The sequence below is a fragment of the Pristiophorus japonicus genome, unplaced genomic scaffold (genome assembly GCF_044704955.1).
Source record: "Pristiophorus japonicus isolate sPriJap1 unplaced genomic scaffold, sPriJap1.hap1 HAP1_SCAFFOLD_385, whole genome shotgun sequence".
Taxonomy (NCBI): Eukaryota; Metazoa; Chordata; class Chondrichthyes; family Pristiophoridae; genus Pristiophorus; species Pristiophorus japonicus.
The window spans coordinates 42,076-56,317 of NW_027253707.1; positions in this window are offsets into that span (position 1 = coordinate 42,076).

The following is a 14,242-nucleotide window of genomic DNA, read 5'->3' on the forward strand; positions in this document are numbered from 1 at the left end:
CCAGGTAGTCATGTCCCAGAAGGGAAGGGAAGCATTCATCAGGGAACTCCACAGCGAACACCCAGGCATTGTGCTAATGAAGGCCATTGCCCGGTCACATGTATGGTGGCCGGGAATTGATGCAGACCTGGAACACTGTGTTCGCAGATGCACGACGTGTGCCCAGCTGGGCAATGCCCCCAGGGAGGCCCACTCAACCCGTGGCCCTGGCCCACCAAGCCATGGTCACGTATTCACGTAGACTACGCGGGCCCATTCATGGGGAAAATGTTCCTCGGTGTTGTTGATGCGTACTCGAAATGGATCGAGTGCATCATATTGAATTCGTGCACGACATCCACCACAGTGGGGAGTCTGCGTGTGGCCTTTGCGACCCATGCCTTGCCGGACATCCTGGTTAGCAACAACGGCCCGTGTATCATTAGCTATGAATTCCGGGAGTTCATGTCGGGTAATGGCATCAAACATGTCAGGACAGCACCGTTCAAGCCGGCCTCCAATGGCCAGGCGGAACGTGCGGTCCAAATCATAAAACAAGCCATGCTCCGGATTCAAGGACCCTCCCTTCAATGCCGCCTATCGCGCCTCCTGCTGGCCTACAGGTCCCGACCGCATTCGCTCACGGGAGTCCTGCCCACGGAATTACTCATGAAACGCACACTAAAAACTCGGCTGTCCCTCATTCATCCTGTCCTGTCAGACATTGTTGAGGGTAAGTGCCAGTCCCAAAATGAGTGCCATGACCGTAGCTCAAAGGGGAGATGTATAGAAATCGATGACCCTGTATTTGTTCTTAATCACGCTTTGGGGCCCAAGTGGCTTGAGGGTACTGTGATTGGTAAAGAGGGGAACAGGATCATAGTGGTCAGACTTAACAATGGACAGATATGTCGCAAGCATCTGGATCAAGTAAAAAAAAGGTTCAGCATGGACACTGGGGAACCTGAGGAAGATCATGAGATGTTGCCCACACCACCGCCAGTGAACGAGCAACAAGAACATTCACTAGCATGCACAGTCCCTGCGGCCAGCCCGGACGAGCCAGAATCACCACAGGCGACAGAGACGCATGCCAAGGCCCAACAACCAGAGCCCCAACTGCGGCGCTCCACGAGAGAGCATCGACCGCCTGAAAGACTTAATCTTTGACCCAAAGACGTTGGGGGGGGGCGGGGGAGGTGAATAAATGTTATGTCCTTACACACTACTGTAAGTCAACACGAGGCACATACTGCAGACAAGGTCACTCTGTGACCTGTACCTTTATTCACATGACCAAGAAGTGATGACCCTGCGTGGGACCTCCCTTTATATACCTGGGTGACCAGGTGAGGAGTGTCTCCCACAAGTTCACCCCTTGTGGTCAAGGTGTGCATTTTTTAGGTGTATACAGTGTGCAGTGTTGTTACATGAAGGTTACAGTTACATGAAGGTTACATACATGACAGCAAGAACATCCTTCCTCAGATTAGGAGACCAAAACTGAACACAATATTCCAGGTGAGGCCTCACTAAGGCCCTGTACAACTGCAGTAAGACCTCCCTGATCCTATACTCAAAACCCCTAGCTATGAAGGCCAACATACCATTTGCCGCTTTCATCTCCGCTTGCTGTACCTGCATGCCAATTTTCAATGACTGATGTACCATGACACCCAGGTCTCATTGCACCTCCCCTTTTCCTAATCTGCCGCCATTCAGATAATATTCTGCTTTCGTGTTTTTGCCCCCAAAGTGGATAACCTCACCTTTATCCACATTATACTGCATCTGCCATGCATTTGCCCACTCACCTAACCTGTCCAAGTCACCCTGCAGCCTCTTAGTGTCCTCCTCACAGCTCACACCGCCACCCAGTTTAGTGTCATCTGCAAACTTGGAGATATTACAGTCAATTCTTTCATCCAAATCATTAATGTATATTGTAAAGAGCTGGGGTCCCAGCACTGAGCCCTGCGGCACTCCACTAGTCACTGCCTGCCATTCTGAAAAGGACCCGTTTATCCCGACTCTCTGCTTCCTGTCTGCCAACCAGTTCTCTATCCACATCAGTACATTACCCCCAATACCATGTGCTTTGATTTTGCACACCACTCTCTTGTGTGGGACCTTGTCAAAAGCCTTTTGAAAGTCCAAGTACACCACATCCACTGGTTCTCCCTTGTCCACTCTACTAGTTACATCCTCAAAAAATTCCAGAAGATTTGTCAAGCATGATTTCCCTTTCATAAATCCATGCTGACTTGGATCGATCCCGTCACTGCTTTCCAAATGACTGCTATTTCATCTTTAATGATTGATTCCAACATTTTCTCCACTACTGATATCAGGTTAACCTGTCTATAATTACCCGTTTTCTCTCTCCCTCCTTTTTAAAAAGTGGTGTTACATTAGCTACCCTCCAGTCCATAGGAACTGATCCAGAGTCGAGGGGCATAATGGCCTACTCCTGCTCCTATTTCTTACGTTCTTACATGGAGAGACTGGGATTGTTCTTAGAGCAGGGGAGATTTGATAGCGATGTTGAAAATCATGACGGGGTTTCGATAGAGTAAATAAGGAGAAAGTGTTTCCACTGACAGGAGGGTCAGTAATGAGAGAACACAGATTTAAGGTAATTGGCAAAACGACCAGAGGGGAGATGAGGAGAATATTTTTTTACTCATTCGTTACGATCTGCAATGTGTTGCCTGAAAGATCACTGGAAGCAGATTCAATAATAACCTTCAAAAGGGAACTGGATAAGTCTCTCTGATAATTCCTATATGGTTTATAGACATGGACCATGTACAGCAGGCATCGCAAAACACTGGAGAAGTACCACCAACGTTGCCTCCGCAAGATCCTGCAAATCCACTGGCAGAATAGGCGCACCAACGTTAGAGTTCTCGCTTAGGCCAACATCCCCAGCATCGAAGCACCGACCATGCTCGATCAGCTCCGCTGGACAGGGCCACATCGTCCGCATGCCTGATACGAGACTCCCAAAACAAGCGTTCTACTCGGAGCTTCGACATGGCAAGCGAGCCCCAGGTGGGCAGAGGAAATGTTTCAAGGACATCCTCAAAGCCTCCTTGAAACAATGCAACATCCCCACCAACACCTGGAAAACTCTGGCCCAAAACCACTCAAAGTGGAGGAAAAGCATCTGGGAAGGCACTGAACACCTCGAGTCTCGAACCAAAGCCAAACGTCGACAGCGGAAGGAGCACATGGCAAACCAGGCACCCCACCCTCCCGTTCCTTCAACCACCGTCTGCCCCACCTGTGACAGAGACTGTAGGTCCCGCATTGGATTCTTCAGGTAGACAAGAAGGGAAAGGAGGTGGGGTAGCTCTGTTAATAAAGGATGATATCAGGGCAGTTGTGAGAGACGATATTGGCTCTAATGAACAAAATGTTGAAACATTGTGGGTGGAGATTAGAGATAGTAAGGGGAAAACGTCACTGGTGGGCGTAGTTTATAGGCCCCCAAATAATAACTTCACGGTGGGGCGGGAAATAATCAAGGAAACAATGGAGGCATGTGAAAAAGGAATGGCAGTAGGCATGGGGGATTTTACCTACATATTGATTGGTCAACTCAAATCGCACGGGGTAGCCTGGAGGAGGAATTCATAGAATGCATACGGGATTGTTTCTTAGAACAGTATGTTACAGAACCTACAAAGGAGCAAGCTATCTTAGATCTGGTCCTGTGTAATGAGACAGGAAAAATAAACGATCTCTTAGTAAAAGATCCTCTCGGAATGAGTGATCACAGTCTGGTTGAATTTGTAATACAGATTGAGGGTGAGGAAGTTGTGTCTCAAACGAGCGTACTATGCTTAAACAAAGGGGACTACAGTGGGATGAGGGCAGAGTTGGCTAAAGTAGACTGGAAACACAGACTAAACGGTGGCACAATTGAGGAACAGTGGAGGACTTTTAAGGAGCTCTTTCATAGTGCGCAAACAAAAATATATTCCAGTGAAAAAGAAGGGCGGTAAGAGAAGGGATAACCAGCCGTGGATAACCAAGGAAATAAAGGAGAATAACAAATCAAAGACCAATGCGTATAAGGTGGCCAAGGTTAGTGGGAAACTAGAGGATTGGGAAAATTTTAAACAACAGCAAAGAATGACTAAAAAAGCAATAAAGGAAGGAAAGATAGATTACGAAGGTAAACTTGCGCAAAACATAAAAACAGATAGTAAAAGCTTTTACAGATATATAAAACGGAAAAGAGTGACTTAAGTAAATGTTGGTCCCTTAGAAGATGAGAAGGGGGATTTAATAATGGGAAATGTGGAAATGGCTGAGACCTTAAACAATTATTTTGCTTCGGTCTTCACAGTGGAAGACACAAAAACCATGCTAAAAATTGCTGGTCACAGGAATGTGGGAAGGGAGGACCTTCAGACAATCACTATCACTAGGGGGGGTAATGCTGGACAGGCTAATGGGACTCAAGGTAGACAAGTCCCCTGGTCCTGATGAAATGCATCCCAGGGTATTAAAAGAGATGGCGGAAGTTATAGCAGATGCATTCGTTATAATCTACCAAAATTCTCTGGACTCTGGGGAGGTACCAGCGGATTGGAAAGCAGCTAATGTAACGCCTCTGTTTAAAAAAGGGGGCAGACAAAAGGCAGGTAACTATAGGCCGGTTAGTTTAACATCTGTAGTGGGGAAAATGCTTGAAACTATCATTAAGGAAGAAATAGCGGGACATCTCGATAGGAATAGTGCAATCAAGCAGACGCAACATGGATTCATGAAGGGGAAATCATGTTTAACTAATTTACTGGAATTCTTTGAGGATATAACGAGCATGGTGGATAGAGATGTACCGATGGATGTGGTGTATTTAGATTTCCAAAAGGCATTCGATAAGGTGCCACACAAAAGGTTACTGCAGAAGATAAAGGTATGCAGAGTCAGAGGAAATGTATTAGCATGGATAGAGAATTGGCTGGCTAACAGAAAGCAGGGAGTTGGGATAAATGGGTCCTTTTCGGGTTGGAAATCGGTGGTTAGTGGTGTGCCACAGGGATCGGTGCTGGGACCACAACTGTTTACAATATACATAGATGACCTGGAAGAGGGGACAGAGTGTAGTGTAACAAAATTTACAGATGACACTAAGATTAGTGGGAAAGCGGGTTGTGTAGAGGACACAGAGAGGCTGCAAAGAGATTTGGATAGGTTAAGCGAATGGGCTAAGGTTTGGCAGATGGAATACAATGTCGAAAAGTGTGAGGTCATCCACCTTGGGAAAAAAAACAGTAATAGGGAATATTATTTGAATGGGGAGAAATTACAACATGCTGAGGTGCAGGGGGACCTGGGGGTCCTTGTGCATGAAACTCTTTTGAGTTTACCTGAAAATAAACATAAACATTAAACCATGCCACCCGCCTGGGTGACACAGCAGACATTTTCAAGGCCCCTTTTTTTTTCTCCTTTTTTTTTGTTTTTTTTTTTGGCGCTAAAATCAAATTTTTTCCAGTGCCCCCTATAAAAGGGGAGGGGGACACTAAAAGCACCGGCAATTAAAACAAATTAAACTTTAAAACGTAAAATCAAATTAAAATTTGGTTGCCGGGCGTGATGATGCACTCCAGTCCCTCCGGTGCCCACCTCTCGCGGAAGGCCGCGAGCGTACCGGTGGACACCGCGTGCTCCATCTCCAAGGACACCCTGGACCAGATGTAAGAGCGGAAGAGAGGCAGGCAGTCAGGTTGAACGACCCCCTCGACCGCCCGCTGCCTGGGCCGGCTGATGGCACCCTTGGCCGTGCCCAGGAGCAGTCCTACGAGGAGGCCTTCGGACCTACCCGCTCCCCTCCGCACAGGGTGCCCAAAGATCAGGAGAGTGGGACTGAAGTGCAGCCAGAATTTCAGGAGCAGCCCCTTCAAATAATGGAACAGGGGCTGCAACCTCGTGCATTCCATAAAAACATGGAACACGGACTCTTCCAGACCGCAGAAATTGCAGGCAGCCTGGGAGTCCGTGAACCGGCTTAAAAATTTGTTGCACGGCACTGCTCCGTGCACCACCCTCCAGGCCAAGTCCCCGATGAATAGTGGGAGGACCCCTGCGAAGAGTGCCCTCCATCGGGGACCCCCGCCTCCTCCGGACGGCAAGATGGTACGCCATGGCGTGTCCGGACGGCCGGCGAGGATGGCAAAGTTGAGGGTGTGCAGGAGCAGCCCGTACAGGAAACCCCTCCGCGCGGAACTGAAAGGCACGGAGGGGATTTCCCCGAGGTGGCTCAAGTTGTGAGGCGCCGGCCCCCGAGGGAGGTTCCGGGGTTTGGCGCCGATGAGGAATTCCGTCCGGACGGGGGTCAGTTCGGACGGGATCTCCCCACGTGCTTGAGCCTCCTCGATGCACCTAACGGAGTCAGGGCCCAGAGCTGTTTTTAGCGACTCGATGGCATCGGCCGCGTGGCGGACGTTGGCAGAGTTTAGGCGCCGCGCCAGCATGTCTGGCGCCATCCAGCCCGCTCCTCCACCATCGAGCAGGTCCCTGACCCTGGTCACCTCACCAGCCACAGCCCTCTCTTCCGACCGCCACATAAAACCTCGGCCGTTGAGGTACGGATTCCCGAGCAGCGGTTCCTGCAGGACGGCCGCCACTCCAGCCGGCGGAGAGCTGCGCTTGGTGGAGACTTTGTTCCAGACCCTGATGAGTTCCCTGTAAAAGGCAGGCAGCTCCCGGAGGGCGGTCCTGGCACCCCCCAAGTTCACAAACAGGAGCTGTGTGTCATAATTGAGGTCGCGCTGCTGGCGGAAGAAATACCTCGCCAGAGCACACCACCTAGGAGGGGGCTCGACGTAAAGGTATCTCTGCAGGGTCTGAAGACGGAAAGTCGCGAGCTGGGCGCTGACGCACACCAACGACTGACCGCCCTCCTCAAGCGGGAGACTCAGTGCTTCCTGTTGTTCCAGAAGAAGTCCACCAGCTTCTTCTGTATCTTGGCGACAAACGCAGGGGGAGGGGTCAAAGTGACCAGCCGGTACCACAACATTGCGGCCACCAGCTGGTTTATGACTAGCGCTCGACCCCTGTAGGACAGCACTCGGAGCAGTCCTGTCCAGCGCCCTAGGCGAGCGGTGACCTTGGCCTCCAGCTCCTGCCAGTTCGCCGGCCAGGCTCCCTCGTCGGGGCTAAGGTAGACTCCCAGATAGAGGAGATGGGTCGTGCTCCAGGCAAAAGGCCTGAGCTCCTCCGGCAGGGAGTCCACCCGCCACTGACCCACCAGGAGTCCGGAACATTTCTCCCAGTTGATCCTGGCGGAGGACGCGGCCGAGTAAATCTCCTGGCACTCACGCATCCTCCGCAGGTCAGCGGGATCCTCTACCGCGAGGAGCACGACCTCCACGCCCGGCCCTTGCAGAGCCAGTCCCGTCAACCTCGTCCGCAAGAGGCGCAGGAAAGGCTCCACGCAAACGACGTATAACTGGCCGGACATGGGGCATCCCTGGCGCACCCCTCTCCTAAAGCGAAGGGGCGCCGTCAAGGACCCGTTAACCTTAATCTCATGGCAAAAGCATAGTGCAACCTCTACCTTAACCTATTGTGGGGGATCCTTGTGCATGAATCCCCCAAAAAAAGTTAGTTTGCAGGTGCAGCAGGTAATCAGGAAGGCGAATGGAATGTTGGCCTTCATTGCGAGAGGGATGGAGTGCAAAAGCAGGGAGGTCCTTCTGCAACTGTATAAGGTATTGGTGAGGCCGCATCTGGAGTACTGCGTGCAGTTTTGGTCACCTTACTTAAGGAAGGATATACTAGCTTTGGAGGGGGTACAGAGACAATTCACTCGGCTGATTCCGGAGATGAGGGGGTTACCTTATGATGATAGATTGAGTAGACTGGGTCTTTACTCGTTGGAGTTCAGAAGGATGAGGGGTGATCTTATAGAAACATTTAAAATCATGAAAGGGATAGACAAGATGGAGGCAGAGAGGTTGTTTCCACTGGTCGGGGAGACGAACTAGGGGGCACAGCCTCAAAATACGGGGGAGCCAATTTAAAACCGAGTTGAGAAGGAATTTCTTCTCCCAGAGGGTTGTGAATCTGTGGAATTCTCTGCCCAAGGAAGCAGTTGAGGCTAGCTCATTGAATGTATTCAAATCACAGATTGATAGATTTTTAACCAATAAGGGAATTAAGGGTTATGGGGAGAGGGCGGGTAAGTGGAACTGAGTCCACGGCCAGATCAGCCATGATCTTGTTGAATGGCGGAGCAGGCTCGAGGGGCTAGATGGTCTACTCCTGTTCCTCAATCTTATGTTATGAATATATCTAACGAACTGGCCTCAACAATTTTCTGTAGAGAATTCCACAGGTTCACAATTCTGAGTGAAGAAGTTTCTCCTCATCTCGGTCCTAAATGGCTTACATAGAAAGATAGAAAATAGATGCAGGAGTCGGCCATTCGGCCCTTCGAGTCTGCACCGCCATTCAATGAGTTCATGGCTGAACATGCAACTTCAGTACCCCACCGACTCAAGTGATGGGCAATAAATACCAACAGAATGAAAGGAGAGGTTATGAGAAATGTTCTTATGTCGAGGGTTGTTAGGACATGGAATGAAAAAGAAAAAGAAGACTTGTATTTCTATAGCACATTTCACAACCTCAGCACATCCCAAAGCTTTACAGTCAATGAAATACTTTTTGAAGTGTAGTCACTGTTGTAATATAGGAAACGCAGCAGCCAGCTGCGCACAGCAAGCTCCCACAAACAGCAATGTGATAATCACCAGATAATCAGTTTTTATGATGTGGATTGAGGGATAAATATTGGCCCCAGGACACAGGGATGCCATGGGATCTTTTACGTCCACCTGAGAGGGCAGACAGGGCCTCGGTTTAATTTCTCATCCCAAATATGGCATCTCCGACAGTGCAGCACTCCCTCAGCACTGCCCTTCCAACAGTGCAGAGGTCCCTCAGTACTGTCCCTCCGACAGTGCCGCACTCCCTCAGTAATACTTCTCCGACAGTGCAGCCCTCCCTCAGCACTATCCCTTCAACAGTGTAGCACTCCTTCAGTACTGCCCCTCCAACAGTGCAGCACTCCTTCAGTACTGCCCCTCTGACTGTGCAGCACTCCCTCAGAACTGCCCTTACAACAGTGCAGCGCTCCCTCAGAACTGCCCCTCCCACAGTGCAGCGCTCCCTCAGTACTGCCCCTCCGACAGTGCAGCGCTCCCTCAGTACTGCCCCTCCCACAGTGCAGCGCTCCCTCAGAACTGCCCTTACAACAGTGCATCACTCCCTCAGTACTGCCCCTCCCACAGTGCAGCGCTCCCTCAGTACTGCCCCTCCCACAGTGCAGCGCTCCCTCAGTACTGCCCCTCCGACAGTGCAGTGCTCTTTCAGTACTGCCCCTCCCACAGTGCAGCGCTCCCTCAGTACTGCCCCTCCAACAGAGCAGCACTCCTTCAGTACTGCCCCTCCAACAGTGCAGCACTCCTTCAGAACTGCCCTTACAACAGTGCAGCACTCCCTCAGAACTGCCCTTACAACAGTGCAGCACTCCCTCAGTACTGGCCCTCCCACAGTGCAGCGCTCCCTCAGTACTGCCCCTCCGCCAGTGCAGCACTCCCTCAGTACTGCCCCTCCCACAGTGCAGCGCTCCCTCAGAACTGCCCTTACAACAGTGCATCACTCCCTCAGTACTGCCCCTCCCACAGTGCAGCGCTCCCTCAGTACTGCCCCTCCCACAGTGCAGCGCTCCCTCAGTACTGCCCTTACAACAGTGCATCACTCCCTCAGTACTGCCCCTCCCACTGTGCAGCGCTCCCTCAGAACTGCCCTTACAACAGTGCAGCACTCCCTCAGTACTGCCCCTCCCACAGTGCAGCGCTCCCTCAGTACTGCCCCTCCCACAGTGCAGCGCTCCCTCAGTACTGCCCCTCCAACAGTGCAGCGCTCCCTCAGTACTGCCCCTCCCACAGTGCAGCGCTCCCTCAGTACTGCCCCTCCGACAGTGCAGTGCTCCCTCAGTACTGCCCCTCCCACAGTGCAGCGCTCCCTCAGTACTGCCCCTCCGACAGTGCAGTGCTCCCTCAGTACTGCCCCTCCCACAGTGCAGCTCTCCCTCAGTACTGCCCCTCCCACTGTGCAGCGCTCCCTCAGAACTGCCCTTACAACAGTGCAGCACTCCCTCAGTACTGCCCCTCCCACAGTGCAGCGCTCCCTCAGTACTGCCCCTCCCACAGTGCAGCGCTCCCTCAGTACTGCCCCTCCAACAGAGCAGCACTCCCTCAGTACTGCCCCTCCGACAGTGCAGCACTCCCTCAGTACTGCCCCTCCCACAGTGCAGCGCTCCCTCAGAACTACCCTTACAACAGTGCAGCACTCCCTCAGTACTGCCCCTCCCACAGTGCAGCACTCCCTCAGTACTGCCCCTCCCACAGTGCAGCACTCCCTCAGTACTGCCCCTCCCACAGTGCAGCGCTCCCTCAGTACTGCCCCTCCGACAATGCAGTGCTCCCTCAGTACTGCCCCTCCCACAGTGCAGCGCTCCCTCAGTACTGCCCCTCCGACAGTGCAGTGCTCCCTCAGTACTGCCCCTCCCACAGTGCAGCGCTCCCTCAGTACTGCCCCTCCGACAGTGCAGTGCTCCCTCAGTACTGCCCCTCCGACAGTGCAGTGCTCCCTCAGTACTGCCCCTCCCACAGTGCAGCGCTCCCTCAGTACTGCCCCTCCAACAGAGCAGCACTCCCTCAGCACTGCACTGGAGTGTCAGACCAGATCTTTGTGCTCAAGTCTCTGGAGTAGGACTTGAACCCACAACCTTCTGACTCCGAGGCAAGGATGCTACCCACTGAGCCACAGCAGACACCAGGAAGAGATGCTGAATCCGCAGTGCATTTCAGAAGGATAGTGGATAAGGCTCTGAATAAGATCAATTTAAAAGGGTATAGTGAAAGGGCAAGTGAATCAAACTTAGGGCTGAGCTCTTTATAGAGAGGGCACAGCCATGAAGGGTCGAATGGGGAAAGGGCAGGGTATTGGGACTATGGGGAGTGCGCTTCCAGAGGGAGAGCACTGGTGCAATAGGTTGAATGGTCTCCTTCTGCGCTCTTCAATTCTATAATTCATTAAGTCTGACTGAGCTATGGGGCGTCCCTGGATTCTGGGGAGGTGCCAGAAGATTGGAAAATTGCAAATGTAACGCTCCTATTTAAAAAGGGAGGCAGACAAAAAGCAGGAAACTATAGACCAGTTAGCTTAACATCTGTGGTTGGGAAGATATTGGAGTCCATTATTAAAGAAACAGTAGCAGGACATTTCGAAAAGCAAAATTCGGTCAGGCAGAGTCAGCATGGATTTATGAAGGGAAAGTCATGTTTGACAAATTTGCTGGAATTCTTTGAGGATGTATCGAACAGGATAAATGGTTCATTCTTTGGTTGGCAATCAGTAACTAGTGGGGTGCTGCAGGGATCAGTGCTGGGACCCCAACTATTTACAATCTATATTAACGACTTGGAAGAAGGGACTGAGTGTAACGTAGCCAAGTTTGCTGACGATACAAAGTTGGGAGGAAAAGCAATGTGTGAGGACACAAAAAATCTGCTAAAGGACATAGACAGACTAAGTGAGTGAGCAAAAATTTGACAGTATAATGTTGGAAAGTGTGAGGTCATGCACTTTGGCAGAAAAAAATCAAAGAGCAAGTTATTATTTAAATGGAGAAAGATTGCAAAGTGCTGCAGTACAGCGGGACCTGGGGGTACTTGTGCATGAAACACAAAAGGTTAGTATGCAGGTACAGCAAGTGATCAGGAAGGCCAATGGAATCTTGTAAAGGGGATGGAGTATAAAAGCAGGGAAGTCTTGCTGCAGCTATACAGGGTATTGGTGAGGCCACACCTGGAATACTGATTTCCATATTTACGAAAGGATATACTTGCTTTGGAGGCAGTTCAGAGAAGGTTCACTAGATTGATTCCGGAGATGAGGGGGTTGACTTATGAGGAAAGATTGAGTAGGTTAGCATAGAAACATAGAAAATAGGTGCAGGAGTAGGCCATTCGGCCCTTCAAGCCTGCAACACCATTCAATAAGATCATGGCTGAACATTCAACCTCAGTACCCCTTTCCTACTTTCTCTCCATACCCCTTGATGCCTTTGGCCCTAAGGGCCATATCTAACTCCCTTTTGAATATATCTAACAAACTGGCATCAACAACTCTCTGCGGTAGAGAATTCCACAGGTTAACAACTCTCTGAGTGAAGAAGTTTCTCCTCATCTCAGTCCTAAACGGCTTACCCCTTATCCTTAGACTGTGACCCCTGGTTCTGGACTTCCCCAACATTGGGAACATTCTTCCTGCATCTAACCTGTCCAGTCCCGTCAGAATTTTATATGTTTCGATGAGATCCCCTCTCATCCTTCTAAACTCCAGTGAATACAGGCCCTGTCGATCCAGTCTCTCCTCATATGTCATCCCGGGAATAGAAACATAGAAACATAGAAAATAGGTGCAGGAGTAGACCATTCAGCTCTTCGAGCCTGCACCACCATTCAATAAGATCATGGCTGATCATTCATCTCAGTACCCCTTGTAGGGGAGGATGAAAACCCCCTCATTTTACCCAGAAGGAAAAGAGCTGTGGGATCTGTCTGTAATGCGAATTGAAACCGAGACAGTTTGACCTTGACAGAGCAGTGATTGGACGGGAGAGGACACCGGAGGGCCAATGGTGGGACAGAGTCAGCCCGAAGCATGGGGCTTTCAAGCCAATGGGAGAACATTTGCTCGAAAACTGTGGGACTGACTCATCGCCATTATTGGGCTACTGTCTTCCCCATGTTTACACTATGGAGGGAAATTATGCAGACCTTCAGAAAACTAGGGAACCCAAAACAAACCAAGGGCCTACACAATGGCTACAGGAGGCCAACGCAATCAACACCCACTCAAACCTTGAGTAGGTTAACATCAGTGGAAAAAACCCGCAATAATCTAAAACTGATGCATTTTTCAAAATCACAAAGCCCACCAATGGGAAGGATCGATTTCAGCAGGAGAGGCGGACTGGATAATCTGGCTATAAAAAGGGGTTTCTGACACATTGTGTGTGGTTCCCTGCCCTCGTGATCCAACAACCAGAAAGCTTCTCGACACTGAAGGAAAACCAGTGTCCGAAGACACCGAAGATAGAAGAAACAAACCACCAGACTGCAGAAGGCACAGTAGTGAGTATAACCTCTGGTCCCCAGAACTCCCAACTCAGATAGGCCAGGAAAGGTGGGAGGTTGGGCACTGTACTGCTAAACTTGTGTAAAGATTTTCGTTGTGTCCGTTTAGTGGGATTTAGGGGGATTGTTTTGTTGGTATATTGCTGTTTGTTGAGATACACCTTGTCAAATAAATTGGAAGCCTAAGTTCCTCTTGGAATCACCTTGTCTCAGTTCTATTGTATTACATCTCCTGATCGTGAGTCTTATGTCAGAACAGTGTAAGGGAAGCTAGGAGCGCCTTGAAAACGCTCAACTGTGTGTCACAAGCTAGGAAAGAAGAGGTTAGGAGTGTTTGACACTCACAGGTGCCTCACAGGCTAGGCATAAGCTGTGGGGACGCACGAGTCTCAAAACCCCCTTCATAAGCTGTGGACACAGTCTCTCCAGGGGTGCTCTTGCAGCACTCAGGGTACCTCACAGGCCAGGCATAAGCTGTGAGGGCAGAAGCCCAGAGAGAGACACCCAAGGCACAACAACACTCCCAGAGAAGCCCTTACACCCTTTCCTACTTTCTCTCCATACCCCTTGATGCCTTTGGCACGAAGGGCCATATCAAACTCCCTTTTGAATATATCTAACGAACTGGCCTCAACAACTTTCTGTGGTAGAGAATTCCACAGGTTAACCACTCTCTGAGTGAAGAAATTTCTCCTCATCTCGTTCCTAAATGACTTACCTCTTATTCTTAGACTGTGACCCCTGGTTCTGGAACTTCCCAGCAATGGGAACATTCTTCCTGCCTCTAACCTGTCCAATCCCCTCAGAATTTTATATGTTTCTATGAGATCCCCTCTCATTCTTCTAAACTCCAATGGATACAAGCCCAGTTGATTCAGTCTTTCCTCATATGTCAGTCCTGCCATCCCGGGAATTAATCTGGTGAACCTTCGCTGTACTCCCTCAATAGCAAGAACATCCTTCCTCAGATTAGGAGACCAAAACTGAACACAATATTCCAGGTGTGGCCTCACCAAGGCCCTGAACAACTG